General features: G+C 40.7%; 1 protein-coding gene across 2 annotated transcripts in view; it reads right to left on the bottom strand.

Moving 5' to 3' along the window:
* Positions 1-20,570, bottom strand: part of Rabgap1l (RAB GTPase activating protein 1 like) — a 648,858-nt gene extending 628,288 nt beyond the window's left edge. For both annotated transcript variants that reach the window (XM_055624410.1, XM_055624411.1), the window contains exon 1: positions 20,360-20,570. The gene's annotated coding sequence lies outside the window, so the exon portion shown is untranslated. The remainder of the gene's footprint in view (positions 1-20,359) is intronic.
* Between the last annotated feature and the right edge of the window lie 200 nt (positions 20,571-20,770).

The following is a 20,770-nucleotide window of genomic DNA, read 5'->3' as shown; positions in this document are numbered from 1 at the left end:
CCTACCACAGATGGCCTCTGAAAGACTCTACTGATTGAGGTATCAAAGCAGAGGCTGAGACTCATAGCCAAACTTTGGGCAGAGTGCATGGAATTTCATGAAAGAAGGGGGAGATAGAAAGACCTGGAGGGAACAGGAGCTCCAAAAGGAGACCAACAGAGCCAAAAAAATAAAGAAAAAGAAAAAAACCTGCAGATATTGATACCCCAACTAAGAACCCCTGCTCAGATGTAGCACATAGACTCAGTCTCCAAGTGGGTTCCCTAGTAAGGGGTACAGGGGCTGTCTCTGGCATGAACTCAGTAGTAGGCTCTCTGATCACCTCCCCCTTAGGGGTGCAGCCTTGCCAGGCCACAGAGGAAGACAATGCAGCCAGTCCTGATGAGACCTGATAGGTAGAGTCAGAGAGAAGAGGAGGACCTCCCCTATCAGTGGACTGTGGGAGGGGCATAGGAGGATAAGAGGGAGGGAGAGAGGGATTGGGAAGAGATGAGAGAAGTGGCCACAGCCAGGATACAAAGTGAACAACTGTAATAAATAATTAATAAAAAATTTTTAAAAATAAATGAAAACTCTAAAAATACATTTTTCCAAAGAACACATTAAAAATAGACAACAGGTATGTATAACGTTGCTCAGTATTATTAATCATTAGGGAAACATAAATCAAAACTACAATGAGATATCACCTCACCCTTATTAGGATAGCTGTATTATCAAAACAGCATTGGTAAAGGTACAGAAGAAAAGAGACCTTTGAGTACTATGGGTAGGATATAAATTGAACCAGGCAGTGTGGAAAACAATATAGAAAAGATAAAAATAGAGCCATTATCTGACCCAGGAATCCCTCTCCTAGGTATACAGCCAAGGAAAATGAAATTTGAACATCCTAAAGATATCTGCAATCCCATACAGGTAGCAGAATTATTCTCAAAGTAGAAACAGCCTAAAGGCATCTATCAATAGATAAATATTGATAAAAGCTCGGTGTGTCTTTGGCTGTAAGACAGAGAAATCCATCTCAAACTGACTAGGAAACTTCCTGCCTGCTAGCTAGCTTTCGTGGTGGTAGAAGGTACTATAGAGGCTGCTGGGGAAGAAAAGACATCAGTGATCTTAACTGGTGATGGACTCTGTATCCTTCTAATACTGTCCTGCCACGCAATCCCCACTGTTGCAATAGTGGTCTGACTGCTGCAGGTAATGAATTGATGTCTGATTAGATTTGAGGTCTACTCCATAAGAGGGAATTTCATCTCTGGTACTGAAATTCTACTCAAAAGCCCATGGCTGAAGAGGTCATAGACCCTAGGGTAAAGCCCTCCATTGTAATATTCCTAAATGATCATGTTTTTAAATCACCTTCTAAATATTTATGTTTATACCATAGATAGACCTATACTGCTATTACCATTGGTTAGAGGAGTTTCTTCTTTGCAATGACCAGCAATCAATGCAGAGATGCTGGGCTGTGTAGAGGGATTCAATCTGGCAACACGGCTACTGGAACACAGACATGCCCTTAGCATATACCTTTAATCCCTCTGGCTGGAATGTAGACATACACTTAGTACACACCTTTAGTCCCAAACAATGAAGGTAAAGTTAATTTGTAGAAGGAAGCACTCATGTTTGAAAGTGACATCTAATTGAGAGGCAAAGTGAATCAGAGAAATCAGAGAAAGATTTTACAGAATGAGTCACCACAGGATAGGCCCAACTCTCACCAGAAGAAACAGAAATAAAAGGACTTGGGAGAGCAGCTCAGAGGGAGAGAGGGAGGAAGTAGGTTTAATGGGACAGTTGTACGAAGAAAGGTTGCATAAAGAGAGCAAGCTAGACACAGGTGAAGACAGAACAAGCAAAAGAATGAGAAGGAGCCAGAAGATTAAAACAGATTGCTAAAGTTAGCTTGAGGCCAAGCAGAACAAGAGAAGCCAGATGGGATCAGTCAGCTTGGAGAGGAGTTTGAGCCAGAACAGCTGAGTTGAGCCAGCCAGCAAGAGTTCAGAAAGAGCTAGAAAGCTTATTCAGTAGTAAGTCTCAGTGGCTGAAAGCATTCTATATCTAGATTACATTGTACAGAGGCTAGAAGCTTCTAGGACCAGGCCTAGGTTAACAGACAGAAGCATTAAGCCTCCAAGATGACAGTTAAATCAGGCAAATAAAAGATACTTTCACAGGGCTGACTAGTTTTTCTGTCAACTTGACACAAAGATACAGTCATTTGAGAAGAGGGATCCTCAACTGAGAAAATGCCTCCATAAGATCTGGCTATATGTTAAGGCATTTTCTAGTAACCATGTGGGAGGCCCAGCCCACTGAGGGTGGCACCAGCCCTGGGTTAAGTGGTCCTGGGTTCTATAAGAAAGCAGGCTGAGCAAAATTTAGGGAGCAAGCCAGTAAGCAGCCCTCCTCTATGGCCCCTATCAGCTCCTGCCTCCAGGTTCCTACCCTATTTGATTCCCTGACCTACATGGTTTCTACAATGAACTATGTAGGCTAGTTTTATGCCAATTTGACACAACTATATAGTCATCTGAGAGAAGGGAACCTCAATGCATAAATAGGGTTGCAAGAAAGCCTGTAGGGCATTTTATTAATTAGTAATTGATGTGGGAGGCCCCAAAGAAAGCAGGCTGAGCAAGGCATGAGGGGCAAACCAATAAGCAGTGTCCCTCCATGGCCTCCGCATCAGCTCCTGCCTCCAGGTTCCTGCCGTTTGAGTTCCTATCCTGACTTCCTCTATTGATGAACAGTAATGGGGAACTATAAGACAAATAAACCCTTCCCTCCCCAACTTGCTTTTACTCAAGGTGTTTCATCACAGCAATAGTAACCCTAACTATGACAAGCAGTTATATGGAAGTGTGAATGAAATAGCCCCTTTCCTCCAGTGTTTCATTTCAGCAATATAAACCCTAACTAAAACAGGTCAAAGTGCTGAGAATAAGAGACTGAGGGCTCAGCCCTAAATGGTAACATCTCCCTCTACCCGACCCCGCAAAGACTTAAAGAACCGCATAGAAGAGGAGGTAAAAAGTATGTATGTGCCAGAGGATGGGGAAATGTTATCATTTGAAGAAAATATGCCTATTACACTCATAAACTTCAAGATCTGTTGATTGCTGGCTTAAATTCTAGAATTACTGGGGAAAGTATTCTGAAGGCCCCAAGCCTTAACAAAGTACTACCAGCAGAGGGGGCCAGGGGATATTGCCATTGGTAGGTCTCCCATACTCCAGCAGATGACCTCATATCCATGTACACATTGGCAACGGTAACTGGCCTTACAGAGTTATCAAAAAGTGGTAGGAAGGAGATATAAAGTTGGGAAGAGACATGATGAAAGGATATTAAGGGAGATGGGGATGAGTATGAGATTTCCTTGTATACATGTATGAAACTTTCAAAATAAAAAATCATAATTTTAAAAAATAACTAAGTGATAAAAATATTGCTGAATACATCACATATCTTGGTTTCATGACATACAGAAATTCAATTGAACTGGAAAGTTTCCTCTCTGTCTATGAAGGCTGTCTGAAGACAAAGTCCATCAATGTCTATCAATGTCTTACGCAGCTGTGAACCCTATAAGTTACAATATCAACCTACCACGTAAGATATGCCCACTTCTGCAATAACGGCATGAAAGTCATGGGGATAAGCAACCACTCCCTAAATTGCATTTGAGGCCTGATCCAAAGGAGGAAACTCATGCCTGACACTGTAAACAACAGTCATAGACCCTAGTAGGTAACTTAACACTGCTATTTAAGGTCTTAGTCACTGTGCAATTGCTGTGAAGAGATACCAGGACCACCTCAAGTCTTATCTTATCTTATTGGAGGCTTGCTTACAGTTTCAGAGACTTAGTCCATTATCATCATGACAGGAAACATGGCAGAAGAGAGCATGGTAGCAGGCATGCATAGTGCTAGAGAAGTAACTGAGAGGGCTGGAGAGATGGTTCAGCTGTTAAAGGCTAGGCTCACAACCAAAAATATAAGAGAAGTAACTGAGAGACACTGGGCTTTTGAAACCTCAGAGACCCCCAATGACAAACTTCCTCCAACAAAGCCATACCTCCTAATCTTTATAATCCTTTCAGATATTGCCACTCCCTGGTGATCACGCATTCAACTATATGAGGCCATTCAAACTACCACATTTAGCTATACTGACATAGAATCACACTACTTTCTACATATTTATGTTTATACTTTTAAAAAAAAGCTACTGTAAGCATTCTGGTCGTTTTTTATCAACATAATGGTCACTTCTTTGATCAGTCAAAGAAGGCTCTCTTTCCAGTAAACAGTGGTGAAGGCATAGACTTACAGCTGTGCAAGGTGCTGAGATTAAGTGAAGGTTGAAGACTTGGTCCTAAACATGACTACATGCTCCCCTATAAGGCTGAAGAAGATTTTGGAAGAGGGGTGTTCTAGTTTGATTTCCACTGTTGTGATAAAACACTGACCAAAAGCAACTTCTGGAGGAAAGAGTTTATTTCACCTGGTGGGTTACATTCCATCATTGGGGTAAGTCAGGGCTGGAACTCAAGGCAGGAATCTAGAGGCAAGAATTGAAGCAGAACAATAGAGAAATACTGTTTACTACCCTGTTTTTCATGCTTGTTCAGCCCACTTTCTTTTATAACCCAGAACCACCTGTCTAGAGGGTGGCACCACCCACCAGAATACCAGCTGGGTATTCATGTATCAATCATTAATGAAGAAAATTCCCCACAGATGGGCAGACAGGACAATCTGATGAAGGGAAATTCATCAATTGAAGTTCCTTCTTATTGGTTGAGTCTACTTTGTGTCAAGTCGGCAAAAACTAATCAGCGGAAGGGAGTAGAAAAAACATAAGAGCAAGAACAAGTTATTGCTAAATGACAATTTCTAAGCACAATACAGCCTTTACAGCCATGAATTTAGAGCAACTGTGGATTGCTACAATAAGTCTGCACATGAATAGGCCAGAGAAAGAGAAGGAACCAGGACACCCTACCCCTCACTGCTAAACTATTTGCTACTGACAGATTTGTGGAGGGAAAGGAGCCGTTGTGTTCTGTTGTATACCCACTGAATAGCCCAACAGACTCCAATAGGTCCAACGTAACGGTCACACTGATGGCTTTGGCTAAACTGAATGGATCAAAAAACAAAACCAAAAGTAATAAATCTGGAAAGGGGACTGGCAGGAAGTGAGGATGATAGAAATATGGGAGAGAAAAGAGAGAGTAATGGAAAAAAAATAACAATGTATTATATACATGTATGAAACTGCCCAAGAACCAACTTAATAAAAAAAAGTATCTAAAAAAAATCAAAACGACCCTGAGATTTCACCTTACACCCATCAGAATGGCCAAGATCAAAACCTCAAGTGACAACACATGCTGGAGAGGTTGTGGAGAAAGGAGAACCCTCCTCCACTGCTGGTGGGAATGTAAACTGGTACAACCACTCTGGAAAGCAATCTGGCGCTTTCTCAGACAACAAGGAATAGCGCTTCCTCAAGATTCAGCTATACCACTCCTAGGCATATATCCAAAAGAGGCTCAAGTACACAATAAGGACATTTGCTCAACCATGTTTGTAGCAGCTTTATTTGTAATAGCCAGAAGCTGGAAACAGCCCAGATGCCCCTCAACTGAAGAATGGATGCAGAAATTGTGGTACATCTACACAATGGAGTATTACTCTGCAATGAAAAATAAGGAAATCATGAAATTTGCAGGTAAATGGTAGGAACTAGAAAGGATCATCCTGAGTGAGCTGTCCCAGAAGCAGAAAGACACACACAGTATATACTCACTCATATAGACATTTAATATAAGATAAACCTACTAAAATCTGTACACCTAAAGAAACTAATCAAGAGAGAGGACTCTGGCTAAAATGTTCAATCCCCACTCCAAAAGGCAAAGAGGATGGACGCCAGAAGAAGAAAACAGGAAACAAATTAGGAGCCTCCCACAGAGGGCCTCTGAAAGGCTCTGCCCTGCAGACTATCAGAGCAGATGTTGAGACTTATGGCCAAACTTTGGGCAGAATGCAGGGAATCTTATGAAAGAAGTGGGAAATAATAGTTAGATCTGGAGAGGACAGGAGGTCCACAAGGAGAGCAACAGAACCAAAAAATTTGAGCACAGAGGTCTTTCCTGAGACTCATATTCCAACCAAGTACCATGCATGGAGATAACCTAGAACCCCTGCATAGATGTAGCCCATGGCAGTTCAATGTCCAAGTGGGTTCCATAGTAATGGGAACGGGGACTGCTTCTGACATGAACTGATTGGCCTGCTCTTTAATCACCTCCCCCTGAGGGGGTAGCAGCCTTACCAGGCCACAGAGGAAGACAATACAGCCACTCCTGATGAGACCTAACAGACTAGGATCAGAAGGAAGAAAAAGAAACCCTGCCAAACCAGTGGACTTGGGGAAGGGAGTATGTGGAGAAGGGAGAAGATGGGAAGGCTTGGGAGGGGAGGTGGGAAGGAACTAGAGGGGGGATACAAAGTAAATAAAGTATAATTTTTTAAAAAAAATCTTTGTCTACACAAACACACACACGCACACACACATCACTAAACATTAAAAGAAGCCAATTCTTCCTCGGTTACACCAACCCACCCTCCAGCCATGTTCAGGATGCACTTGGCAACTTGGAGCTCTGAGGTCCTGCAAAGATAGTGTTGCTGTCACCTCTGTGTTTCCAGACATCATCAAGATCATAGGCATTATCAAACACACTCTGAAATGAGAGCCTAGAGACTGCCAGCAGCATATGCCTGGAGGTAGAAGGTATCTGCAGGAAGAAAGCTGGTGATGTGACTGGTAGAAATGCCTTCACTGAAGGCCCTGGGGCCCAAAGCACAATAATCACTAGTATTGATCTTATCAGGAACTTGCATGAAATCTGTTTCACGACAGAAGCTTGTGAGATATTTATCAAAGATTTATCAGGAACTTGCATGAAATCTGTTTCACAACAGAAGTTTGTGAGATATTTATCAAAGACTACATGAAGCCAATCAAAGACAAACTTGAAGAAAAAACAAACTCTTTTACGCCAGGGATTGCAGATCAAATCAAGTACATCTCTACCAATTCCTTATTGGTGAAAACACTAATCTGCTTAAATGGTATAGCTACTCAGCTGGGCTACCAGGAGGCACGCTCATATATGATTTTCTTTGAGGACTGCTTAGACATGGTAAAACATTAACAGATTTTACAATCACTCTCAATCTATCACTTGTCATCACAAGTGGCTGCTGCTTGTCAATCCACACAAAACCAGGATTTAAGACTAATGTTATTGATGCCACCTTCAGCTCTTCATTTATTCTGACTTTATTTATCTGGAGTAGAGGGATTGTTTTTAAGAAAACAAAAAGTCATGAGGTTATCTAACAATAAAAAATGTGATTAGACACACAGACATAGAAGAGGGGCGGGAGAGAGAGATACTATACTCTCACTTGCAATAAATGGGTAAACTTGACAGACATTATAATAAATGAAATCAACCACAAACAAAAATAAAAATGTTGCATGCTCTCAATGACATATAGAATATTGTTTGTCATCATAGAAATGGAGGATAAGAAAATAGGATGAGGTCAAACATACAAATTTACAGTAATGTAGGATGAGTAGTATACAGATCCAATGTACAACATACACACTATAATTTAAATGAGATGCATCCTGAAATTTTCCTACATTTTAGATTTTCTTACCAACACAATAACTACAAAGTGACAGATAATGCACTGTGATTACAGTAACCATTTTACTGTGCATGTGTATCAAAATATGTTGTGCATTTTTTTGCAATTACACTTATGCAATTTTTAAAAGAAAAAACAGTGCTTGTTGATGACTAAAACTAACATAATAAAATTATTTTGGATGTTCCCAGCTAATTTGAAAAGACTCATAAATGGTTTTCTTTTTTATTTATATATTTTTTTCTTTTTGGCTCATAAACTATTGATGAAAGAATCTTATAAGTCACCTAATATCATCTACATACAATCCTCTTCATTGTAGAAATAAAGGAACTCAAAATACTACAGATCATCTAACACATGTTTGTCTGATATACTCTAAATTTCTGTCTTCCTCTACATTTTATTCACGTATCCTCAACAAAAACAGAAAATATGTCTTCCACTTCTCAGGTAATAGTCACTCAAATTTGTATTTGTTATCCTATGGTACTACTGATTACTAAGTACAACTTAACACAATGAAAGATTTCAGATATGCTCTAATAAAGTGAATTTACCATGTCTGTTCTTTTGTAAATCTTAACTCTTTTGAGTCTCACAACCAATCCTTATAAATAATTAAGGCAAGTATGATCAAGACTATTTGCAAATAATCAATACAGAAGTTGTTGAGACTCACTATGGGACAAATTTGGGAGTAAGAACACTCTATAATGATCTTATGTAAGTTATGTATGTTTGATCTTATATAAGTTACTAATTTCTATCACAAGACCACTTTCTCATCTGCAAGCCAGCAATACATAATAGTTCCTACTTCATACACTTACCTAAAAGATGGCTCAGAGCTTAAGAGCACTTTTAACTCTTGCAGAAAACCTGGGTTTGATGCCCAGCATCCACATGGAGGCTCACATCCTCCATGGAATTACACATCTGTAATTCCAGATCCAGGGGATCTGACACCCTCTTTTGACCTCTGTTGGCACCACACACACACAATATACATACATGCATGCAGGAAAAACATACTTATAAAATAAATAAATCTAAGTAAAAAAGATTAGCTATATAATGTATTTTTGTTTGTTTGTTTGTTTGTTTTTCTCTGTATAACAAACCCTGGCTGTCCTGGACTCACTTTGTAAACCAGGCTGTCCTCAAACTCACAGAGATCCACCTGCCTTTTCCTCCTAAGTGCTGGAATTAAAGGTGTGCACTACCAGGCCTGGCCATCATGTATATAATCTTATATAATAACTGCCCTAATAGAAATAATGCCGACTTGTTGTTTTATATATAGAAGAACAAAAAAGAAACTTTGGCCTAAAATTTATTCTGTCTGAATCTCACAGCAGCATTAAGAATTAAGAATTCCACTTACATTGTTTTCCAAAAAAGCAGAAAACACTCTTGGTTATTTATAATTATTTATATTTATAGTTATTCCTCTCTATCCACATTGACCAAATAATAATTTCTCCTTTTTTCTCAAGTTTTTGTTTAGTTTGCTTTATTTTGCCCTTTGGGAACATGGTCTTTCTATTTTGCCCTAGCTAGCCTAGAACTCACTCTATAGATCATGCTGTCCTCAAACTTGAAGCAATTCTCTTGCCTCTGCCTCTCTAGTGCTAAGTTTTAAAACATCTACTATACCACCTATCAGTAAAGGATGGTATTTTTGCCTTTTTCAAAGCAAAATACCAAAAAGCTGAAAAGCTGCTAAGGTTAAAAAAAAAAAAAAAAAAAAAAACACTTCAATGGAATAGGGCACAAAAAGGCAAGGTAATGAAACTCATACTCAAAAAGAGAAATTAACAGATTAACAAACTCATTTCTGATAACCTATTGTTATCCTTTTATCTTCAAATGGTAAAGATGGTAAATTTATTGTTCAAAATAACCAATGCAACAGGAGAAACATGTATGAAACATGTTGATAATGTTGACAAGAAATATTCATGTCAGAACTTTAAGATAAAACTATAATGCCTAGAGTCAATGAAAACTAAGGTATTTAATTCATGCAGGAAGTTTCTTTAGAAACTAGTTATTAGCAATTCTGTGACCAAAAGCAATGTGGTGGGTAGAGCCAGGGGAATCCCACAGAGAGGGGGAGGAAGGATCACAGAGGCCAGAAGTCTTGAGGACACCACAAAAACATGGCCCATAGACTCAACTAAGCAGGGCTCATAGGGCTCACAGAGATGGAAGTGACACAGACCCTGTATGAGTCGGAGCTAGGTCCTCTAAATATAACTTATGGTTGTGTAGGCTGGTGTTCTTGTGGCACTCCCAACAATGGGAGTGGGAGCTGTCTCTGACTCTTTTGCCTGCACCTAGGACCCTTCTCATACTGGGCTGGAACATCCAGCTGTAATATGAGGGTTTGTGCTCAGTCTTACTGTATCTTGTCAGACCATATTCAGTGGTTATTCCTGGGAGGCCTACTCTTTTTAAGGGAAACAGAGGAGGTGTTGATGGGGGAGAAGGGAGGTTAGGAAAGTGACTGGGAGGAGTGGAAGTAGAGGAAATTGCAACTGGGATAAAAATGCATGAGAGTAGAATACTTTTTTTTTTAAGTAATATGGAAAGGAAAGTATTCACTTCATCTTAAAAATTATAGTACATCATGGAGGGAAGGCCAGGCAGGAAATCAAAGGAAGCTCCCAAATCAGAAAACATGGAGGGAAGTTGCTTACTGGCTTGCTCTCTCACTTATGCTGAACCAGCTATCTTACACAACCCAGGATCACATGCACAGCGATTGTACTGCCCACAGTGGGCTGGACCCTCCCACATCAATTATTAATCAAGTAAATGGCCCACAGATGTGCCACAGACCACGGAAGTAATTCCTCAGTTTAAGGTTCCCTCTTCCCAGGTGACTAGTTTGTGTCTAGTTGACAATAAAATCTAGCCAGTAAAGCAAATAAGTGAACTGATAATTTAATAGTAATATCCAATTCTATTTTTCCATTAGCCTTGCTAGGAAGTTAATGTTAGCCTGAGTTACTGTTAAAGTAGATTCTCACTATGGAGGTGGATTGCTTCTCAACCTTCTAGCCAAGATCAAGTATAGTGCTGAGGTATGGAAGTGTAAAGGTTGGAGAAAAGAAGGCATTGTTTAAGTTACTCTTCACTGTCACTTGATAATGTTTCTTTATAACAGATAAAAAGCAGAGCAAAATACTATTCCAAACATGACTAGTAAAAGTGGGACAAATATGACAAGGATTTTTCTTTTTTTAATTTTTATTTATTATTTATTACAATTTATTCACTTTGTATCCCTGCTGTTGCCCCCTCCCTTGTCTCCTCCCAGTCCTTCTTCTCCTCATATGCCCCTCTCCTAAGTCCACTGATAAGGGAGGTTCTCCTCCCCTCCTATCTGACCCTAGCCTATCGGGTCTCATCAGAACTGGCTGCATTGTTTTCCTGTGTGGCCTGGCAAGGATGCAACCCTCACCCGCATGGGGGTGGAGGGTGGGGAGTGGGAGAGAAGGGGTAGGGTGAGAAGAAGAAAAGGAGGTGACCAAAGAGCTGGCCACTGAGTCTATGTCAGAGACAGCACCTGTTCCACTTACTAGGGTACCCACTTGGAGACTGAGCTACCTACAGCCTATATCTGAGCAGGGGGTCTAGGTCTTCTCCATGCATGGTCCTTGGTTGGAGCATCAGTCTCTGCAGGGACCCCTGGGCCCAGATTTTTTTTGGCTCTGTTGGTCTCCTTGTGGAGCTCCACAGGGATAAACATACTAAAATCTATAGTCCTAAAGAACTAAGCAACAAGGAGGACCCTAGTGAAGATGCTTAATCCTCATTCAGAAGGGCAAACAGAATAGATTTCTGAAGTGGGAGAAGATAGGAAACAGGACAGGAGCCTCCCACAGAGGGCCTCTGAAAGACTCTACCCAGCAGGGTGCGAAGCAGATTCTGAGACTCACAGCCAAACTTTGGGCAGAGTGCAGGGAATCTTATGGAAGAAGGGGAGGATAAAAAGACAAGGATTTAAAATGATAGACTCCACATCTTTTCATGAGAAAAGACTGAAGAAGTTTGTTAGCAAATAGCTGCTAAGTCATTAAATAACTCTAAACAAACTTCAGAAAGCAAATTGCCTTGACAACATATGAATAGGTTCCATCCAAAAGTTGATTTTTCATTAATTTATGAATATAATCTAATTATAGTATACCAAGGAAAACAAAATACTTAATTACAGAGAAATGAACAATTTAAAGTAATACAGAGCCAAGAGTCATGGAAGACACCAAAATCCCAATACACAAGAGGCTGAGGCCAGCCTGGGCTGCACAGTAAGACCCTGTCTCTAATGTATACGTGTACTTAAGCACACCTTGTAACCATTCTCAGAATCATTTACATTTTTTAAATTTAAATATTAAGTTTTTAATAGAGGGCCTCAAAAGTATACAATGCATCTTAAAGTATACATAAACACTCTACAACATTGCTTATCAAAAGTTGGGATCCTATGTCTTTTAAACCTGAAAACTGAAAACCACAGGTCTGAGTGTTTTTATAAAAACTGTGTTTACTGTGTATATAACATGTAAAATAAGTCTAAATTTCAGGCATAATGGTATACATATGTGAACATGAGAAATGATGTTGAGAAACTTTTCACTGACACATGAATGAATTCTACACTTGCCTTATAAAATATGTTTTTTTCCCAAGAATTTGGCATACAAAAACTCCCTTTGGGTTTTACCTTACTTTCATTTAACAGTCTTCAAAGAGCCAAAATGCAAATTTTCAGTCATTTACCAAGCAACCTATATTTTCACCACAAGTTCCAACAACTAATATCATGTGTACACCCTCAGAACTAATAGCACTATTTAAATTAAGATCAACATTATATTTTATTTAAAAAATTATGACAGAAAATTTGAAGGAATTTTAAGAATCTCAATTGGTAAAATCTATTATGTCTCCAAAAGGCAGAAAACTGTGGTGACTTAAGTAAGTACTCCGTCTATATGAAGTACGGTGGCATGCTGAATCTAAACTCTCACTGCTCCTTTTTAGGTGTGCTGTCTGTCTTGTAGAACAGTTCATGAGACTTCTACAACTGTCTAAAATGACATAACAAAATAGTTAGCATATCAGAAGTTTAAATAAATGAGAAAAAGTTTAACAATGACACAATTCATATTTATTTTGGAACCAAAGCTCATCCCCAAAAATCTTTGTTTTACCAACCAAGTAGTTATTTACTATAGCAACTTCATTACTAAGATTTTCAAAATTTTCCATACACTTCAGTGGTGAGCTATCAAAATCTATGTGTGTGCTGTTACCTGGGCAACACTAAAGCTGGCTTTTACCTTTACAGAACTAGAAGGTCAAAGAGAAGCAACCCTCCTTCAAACTGCAGGATTTTAGTTAGAAGCATAAGTGTGAAATCAGCAGACAGAAAAGCTTGAGAACTGCCACGAGTGTTTCAGTCTGATAAACAAACAGAACTTGCTGCCATTTATCTTCATTTCTAACCCTCAGTGTCCCTGCAGAACAAGGTATCCTCTATACAAGACTTCAAAACATGGTCAATCATACTGGCTATCAAATAATTAATATTGAAATCCAAGAAAGTTTTGGGGTTAAGAGCCAATCCCTCAGGACTGATGAGATGGTCCAGTGGATAATATATCTGCTACAAAAACATGACGTTCCCATGTTTACTTGGGAGTAAATGTCAAGCCCATCTGTAACCCCAGAGGTCAGATATGGAGGAGGTAAGGAAACCTTGGAACAAGCTGGACAGCTAGACTAGCACAATCACAAGCTGGGTTTAAGAGACCCTGCCTCAATGTATAAAGTGGAAAGCAAGCCATCAGAGAAGATACCTGACATCAACCTTTGACCTCTACAAACACATACCCATGCATATGAACACATGAAAATACATATACACATGCACATATCAAAACCACAAACAAACAAACACACACATACCCTCTCCTCACTCAACTAATCCCTCGCATCTGAATTTGGTATGAAATTTCTACCTTGCTGCCCTAAATTCTGAAACTAATAGCTCAAAAACTACCTTTCTGTCCGAACCAGAACAGCCTCAAAAATGTAACTCAGTCATTTAGAAACCACATTCTAAAAGATCTTTTGAAAACACAATTATTTCCTGCTCTGGTATAGCCAATTTTTATGCTGTCTACTAACAAAGTAAAATGAGAGAAAAACACTAGAATAGCTTCTTACAAATAAAAGATTTTGTCTATCCAACACATTGAAAAGCAATGAAATCAAGGTATGTTTGTGGTTTGCTCGTTGTTTTTTTTTTTTTTTTCTTCTCTAACACATAATTTTTCCCTTCAAATTTTAATGCAAATATACTTAACTGCTCTTGAGGTCATATTTTAATTGGGAGCACAGCATATAAAGCTTATTTCCTGCTAAGAAACAACAGATGACTCTATATAAAAATAGATAAAAATACTAAATAAAAATGACTCTATATAAAAATAAAAGATAAGCTGAAAAGCAGAAAGAAAAATATCATAGGCTCTTAGCCACCTGAGAGTGACTGGCTTTCTCACCTGGCTCTTTCACTACTCTTCCCTGCCTATGCCTCTAAGACTCTGATCACCATAGCTCATGGCCCAGTAAGGCCTTTCTCTCCAAACTAGTCATCCTGTTTCCACAAATTCAAAATTCTATCCATTCTTAGAAGCACAGTTAAAAATGTCCTCTCCCTCTATCCTACAACCATAGCATTCTTTCCCACCTCTCTAATCTCTTATAGTTCTTTATTTCTTTACCACTCATTACTTTCTGCCTTGCAGTATCTGTGTTCCCATATTTAATCCTCCACATAAGCATGAAGGCTTCAAGGTCAAGGTCCATGCTTTATTCACATCTATTCAAACTGCTTAACAGAGTGCTGGAGCTTCATTAAATGAATGGCTTGTGTTAGGAAAGGACAGAAGGCCACTAGCTGGCCAGGTGGTGATGCATGTCTGTAATCTTAGCACTTGAGAGGTGGAGGTAGGAGGATTGGAAGATCAGGATCATCTCCAAGGGAATTTGAGATAACTTGGGGCTATGTGAAAGTCTGACTCTATAATACTGAGATCCAACACAGAACCCTGACTTTAACAATAACTATCCATATGATCTTGGTCTTTAGGTTTTTGTACACTCATCTGCAAGTTAGAAAAGTATGCTAAACTAGTTTGTATGTATGTATGTCTGTCCATTCATTCATTTTGGATGATCATGGGGGTATTCCTTGTTTAAAATGAGGCTGGTAATCCTTACTCGATTGTAAAAATAATTGGAAAGTTGAATCCTAGCATCTTTTCATAAATGACATGAAAAGAATATTTCTAAGTGTTTACTGCCAGTAATGTGCTTTACATTTAACAGCAGGGAACCCAAATTATACTATTTGCTGGTTGTCTCTGGTTTAAATAATCCCACTATCAACCAACACCATGACAATATCACTGAAGACAGAGCTAGGTAGAAAGAGATATGCGAAATTTCTGTTCCAAGTCATCAGCCAGTCTGCAAAGCCCTGAAAAGATAAGGAATATTTCACCCAACTGTTTTTTTCGTATGTGTGTATGTGTGTGTATGTATGTATGTGTGTGTGTGTGTGTGTGTGTGTGGCTGTGTGTGCATGTGTTTATACAAGCAGATGCAGAACATTCATTATTTCATCCTGCGGAATATAGTCAAACAGTTTAACAAATGTTCAGCACAACAATCTCCAATATCCTTCATGTATGTAAATCACAAATCTCACTTTTGGTTATAGTCTCTTCATCACAATTCATATCTCTCTTCAAAACAGACACATACTGTTATCAGTGTAAGATAAATAAATTATGGGGAAAAGGTATGTGATTTAGAAATTACCAGGTAAGGTCAAAGTTCTCTGCCTTTGTTCATATCCATATGCCTGCCTGAAAAAAAACAATTCACTAACACAGCAATACTACAAATACCAATGGTTTCCTTTGCCAAGGGTCCTATGGTACAAAAACAAAAATCTCACATGATTCTGGAATTGGTGTCAATGCCCCCCAACCACTTGAGAAGCCTACAGAGAAAAAAAACAGTGCAGTAAAAAAGCAAATTTCCCATTCCTAATTTTCCCCAAAATCTCAACACAAGCTTGCATCTTCCAACGGAAATTCTATTACTAAGAATTATCTATTAGAACTAGTCTTTTACTTAATTTGCTCTTAATGGCATATAGTACCTGTTGAGTTTAAAATAGGCAAGTGAAAACATAATTCACAAACTGTTTAGACCGCATACAAGCAAGTTTTGTTGAAATACTTTTCCGACTTTTCACTTAAGCATGCTAAGCTGGATAAGGAGCAAAGAAGTTTCCTAAATGTATTTTTGGCTGTACTATGTCTATCACAACAACACTGCCTGTAGCCAGATTTTCATGAGTATTTATAAAAAGTGTGTTTTCTATTTTTAAGACTATTTAGAAAATAAGAAGGCTCAAAATTTCAAGCACACTAACAATCTTAGCCCAAATCTAACTCTGAATCAACTAAAAATATGCCTATATTTTTCCTATGTAAATTCCCCAAACCTATATATTTTCTTTAAAAAAATCAAAATATAACCAAAAATGAGTCAGCATAAGTATGAACTCACTTTATTCAAACAATTGTGACATCTTGTTGGCTGAATAAGAAAAATATGGAAAGTGAAATATAAAAACTAAAATGTTAAGACCCGAGTCTGCTTAATTCCATTAACTCTTACTTATTAGGATCCACCAATGCCCACACACTTATATCCAATTTAAATATTAATTGTAAAGTCAAAACTACTGTCTACTCTGAAAAGATAGCACTCAAGTAAAAAACTGAGTATACCAGGCTGGAGAGATGGCTTAGGATTAAGAGCAATTTATTCCCAGCACCCATGTGGTAGCTCACAACCATCCATAACTCCAATTCCAAAGACTCTAACACCCTCTTCTGAACTCTGAGGGCACCAGGTACACATATGGTACACAGACAGACATGTGAACAAAACATTCATACACATAAAATAAATTTTAAAATTTTAATACAATTTTAATGAGTATGTCTTCATTATTCAGGTTCAACTCTGTCTTTTCTGTTTCCAATTGTCCTGGCAAATGACCATAAGACTATCTATGAAGGAAAAAAAAAAAATCCCTGGGTTGTCCAGGCACAGTAAGAGCCACCATGTGGTTGCTGGGAATTGAACTTGGGACTGCTGAAAGAACAGAGTGCTCTTAGCCAGTGCGCCAGCTCTCCAGCCCAGGGACAGTGGTGAAATCCCAAAACTCAAGAAGCAAAGGTGATCAAAAGTTCAAAGCCAGACTAGGTTATATAGTGCACTGGAGCCCAGGATGGGTTACACAGCAAGACTCTGTCCCAAAAAAAAAAAAGACTAGAAAAAAAAAAGAGAGAGAGAGAGAGAAAAGTCCTGTGTTCATCAATCTTGGGTTGCAGACCTTCCTCAAACCCCTGAACTGAGCCATTTATACGAGACAAGAATTATACTTTGAACCTGATTTTTTCTTGTTGCTCTTTTGATTTTTAAAAATACATTTTACAATAAAGTTTAAAACAATGTTCGAAAGGTGCTATAAACATGCAGAAACTGAATGAAACTTGTAAGACATGGGGTTGGGGGGCGGGGAGAACCACCTCTGTTCTAGGACTCCCAAAGGCTACAGTATTGGTTTTAATCATTTCCAAATGCCCTTATCTCCATATCACTTAAAGAACACTGGCTGAGGGCTGGAGAACTGGCTCAACAGTTAAAGAGTACATGTTGCTCTTGCAGAGGTCCCAGCACCCACATGGCAGCTGACAACCATCTTTAAGTCCATATACAGGGGATGTGATGCCCCCTTCTGACCTCCAGCGGCACCAGGTACGTACGTGTACACACACACACACACACACACACACACACACACACGGTACAAATGCATGCAGGCAAAGCACTTATACACATAAGCAATAAATAAATATTAAAAGGATTTTTAAAAAGAAAATGGTATGCTGAAATAGAGTCCTGGTTCTACACCTCCAGTACAAGAGTTCTAGATACCTAACTGCTCCTCTCCTCAAAGTCAGTGTGCAGAAAGCTGTTAATCTCTCCCACAGATTTGTACTTGGAACAATAGAGTTTCCTCTTTTCACTACTCCCACAGACCTAGGACTTTCAACTTCACGGCAGTATCAAATAAACACACTGCAATAAAACTTCAAGTTTCAGGTACGGCAAAGAAAAGTTTTTCAGAAGTCACAAATTGAGAACTGGGAAGCTGATAGAAATAAAAACTCTCGTTTCACATGCTTAATAATTCTTTGTCAGGCAAAGATTACAGTTGGGCTTGGTTCATGTCCATAATCCTAAAGCTTATGGTGCTGGGGCAGAAGAATTACTGAGTATAAGGTCAGCGTGTGCTACACATTGAGTTCAGGCTGGTCAGAGCTACTATATAAAACTCTCTCTCAAATAGATAGATAGATAAATAGATAAATAAATAAATGAATGAATGAATGAATGAATGAATGAATGAATGAATGAATAAATAAGTGGTTTAGGAGCATGAAAGGACCTGGCTTCAATTCTAGGATCTACATGGCTGCTAACGATTGTCTACAACTCCAGTTCTAGAAGATCTGATGCCGTCATTTGTCCTCCGCTGGCACCAGGCACGGAAGTGGTGCACCAACACAAATGGAGACAAAACGCTCATGCACAGAAATTAAATAAATCTTTAAAAAAGGAAATAAACATACCAACAAAAACAGCATAACCTCTCAAATAATAAAATGATACAAGTCATGACACAATGATCAAAAAAACAAAAAAAAATCATCTCAGGACAGCACAGACATAATACTTTCCATCAAATACACAAAACTTTCCATCAAATGTTTTAAAAATAAGGAAAAAGAAAGAAAAACGTCAGAGGTCCACAGCCGTATCTTTTGCAATCGGTTTGTATGTTCACTATTTGCCTCAAAAGTACTGGAACTTATACACCTTGCTTGCAGCTTCCCAGAGCACAAATTAAGTTTTACAATACGCTTATGGATAAGCCCTGCACAATCACATCTATTTCTCCCCCAGATGATTTAGTAATATTAGAGTACATCTTGATCTAATTTAATACGGACATCGATCTAACTCAAAGTCTTAGCTAGCTTCCCAAGAAGTACAATTTTGTAATAACGTCTACATTAAACTCATCTAGCCTTTCTTCTTTGCAACCTCAATGTCAGTTTCATATAGAGCACTCAACTAATATAATGAATCACGGACCAATTTCCCTTTCCTGGCAGCTTATAAACTATTATTTTCCACAAGCAAAATCCACTTCCAATTTGACCACAAACTTCATGTCTGTACCTTCTGATCATAACTACTGAATATTCTACAGAAGTGCAGCACATGCCAAATGTAAACAGTACTAGAAGAAAAAGTCTTAAGGTTTTCATGCAATTGTGTTCTCTGAATTGTTAGTCAACTATCTACCTCTTCTCATACACAAGAAAAATTAAACGCATTAAAATTATCTAAACCTTCCAGTGACAAAAATGCAGGCTTTGAAATCAGTTTCCAAACAGCACTAAACATGTCAAGATGCCCTCACCATTAAAGGTTAGCGGTTCATTTTATTTGCATAATACCATCGATTCTAAAAAAACGAGCGCCTAAGTCTGAGTCTTTTTCTGACATAACTAACTCTGAGAAGTCCAAAGGGAATACACAAGCACCTGAACGAAACTGTCTTGAGATCCGAAATGAACTCTTGTCAGCTCAGCCCCCTTGCTCCTGGCCACCTCCCCCAATGGCCAATGGCCCCTTTTCCACACGCTGACGCACAGCCCAGCCCTGCACCGTTGGCGTTCAGAGCAAAGTACTAGCCCAGTCTCAGAAACTTTGACTCAGTTATCAGGACACGCAGGACCCACAACACACGCGGGGGTGTGGGCGGGTGTCTGTCACGGCCCACGCGGTCAACTTTGAAGCGGGGCATTCCATGCAGGTAGAGATCTGCCCCAAAAAACAGCCTACCCCAGACAGTAAAACCACAAGCATCGCCGGCAGGGACGGAGAGCAAAGTGCGCGGGGCGGAGGAGGGGGAAGAGCGAGGGAAGGACGCGGGAGCCAACAGACGCTCTCCGGTGGGTGAGAAAACAACCCTGTCCGCACGCCCCCCCGGACTCGGGGCCGCTGGGACCGCGAAGCCGGCGGCAGCCTCCTCCCGGCAGCCGGCGGCGGGGGCGGCGGCAATGTCAGGAGGGCACAGGGGGAGGCGGCGGCCGCCCGAGCCACCACCCCGCCCCAGGTGAGGGGCGCCCACCCCGCCTCCCGCCCGGCGGCCCCGCCGCGACGAGCAGCCCCCGGGGGAGCCGGGGGTCCGGGAAGGCGGCGACGGCGCCGAGCCCGCCCGATGCCTCCCGCCCCGGTCCTCCAGCATCCCGGTCCCGGGCCGGGCCTCGTACCCCGACCCTCCCCTCCACACACCGGACCGCGGCTCCCCGCCGTCAGGCCGCCCTCGGGCCCCTCGAAGGCCGCCTTCGCCTCACCTCACGTCTCCGCCGCCGCCGCCGCCGCCGCCGGAACAACAACTCTGTCAGACGCCCGAGTCCCACCCGCCGCCCAGAGCTCTGCGGTCGGGCCCGTCCCGTTCACTCCGCGGCCGCCGAAGCCCAGGGAGGGCGGAGGGAACGGGGCGGAGGGAGCGGGCTGGGGAGGGGAGAGGACCGCACGGCAGGAAGAGGCGAGGGAGGGGGCGGCCTGAGGAGGTGGAGGCGGTGGCGGGCGGGAGCGCGCGCGCCCGTCCCCTCGGCGCGGCGTGCGCGCTCCCGGGGGCGGAGGCGCCTTCTCTGCCGGAGGCGGCGGCGCGCACGCGCGCACACAGCCGCGCCTGACCCGGCCCGCCCCACAGCGCCTAGTACAAACGCGAACCGCGGAGGAGCTGAAAGAGCGGAGGTGCG

This window comes from Psammomys obesus, unplaced genomic scaffold, assembly GCF_907164565.1.
Source record: "Psammomys obesus unplaced genomic scaffold, mPsaObe1.curated_primary_1811, whole genome shotgun sequence".
NCBI lineage: Eukaryota > Metazoa > Chordata > Mammalia > Rodentia > Muridae > Psammomys > Psammomys obesus.
This window is presented reverse-complemented; position numbering and strand designations above follow the sequence as displayed.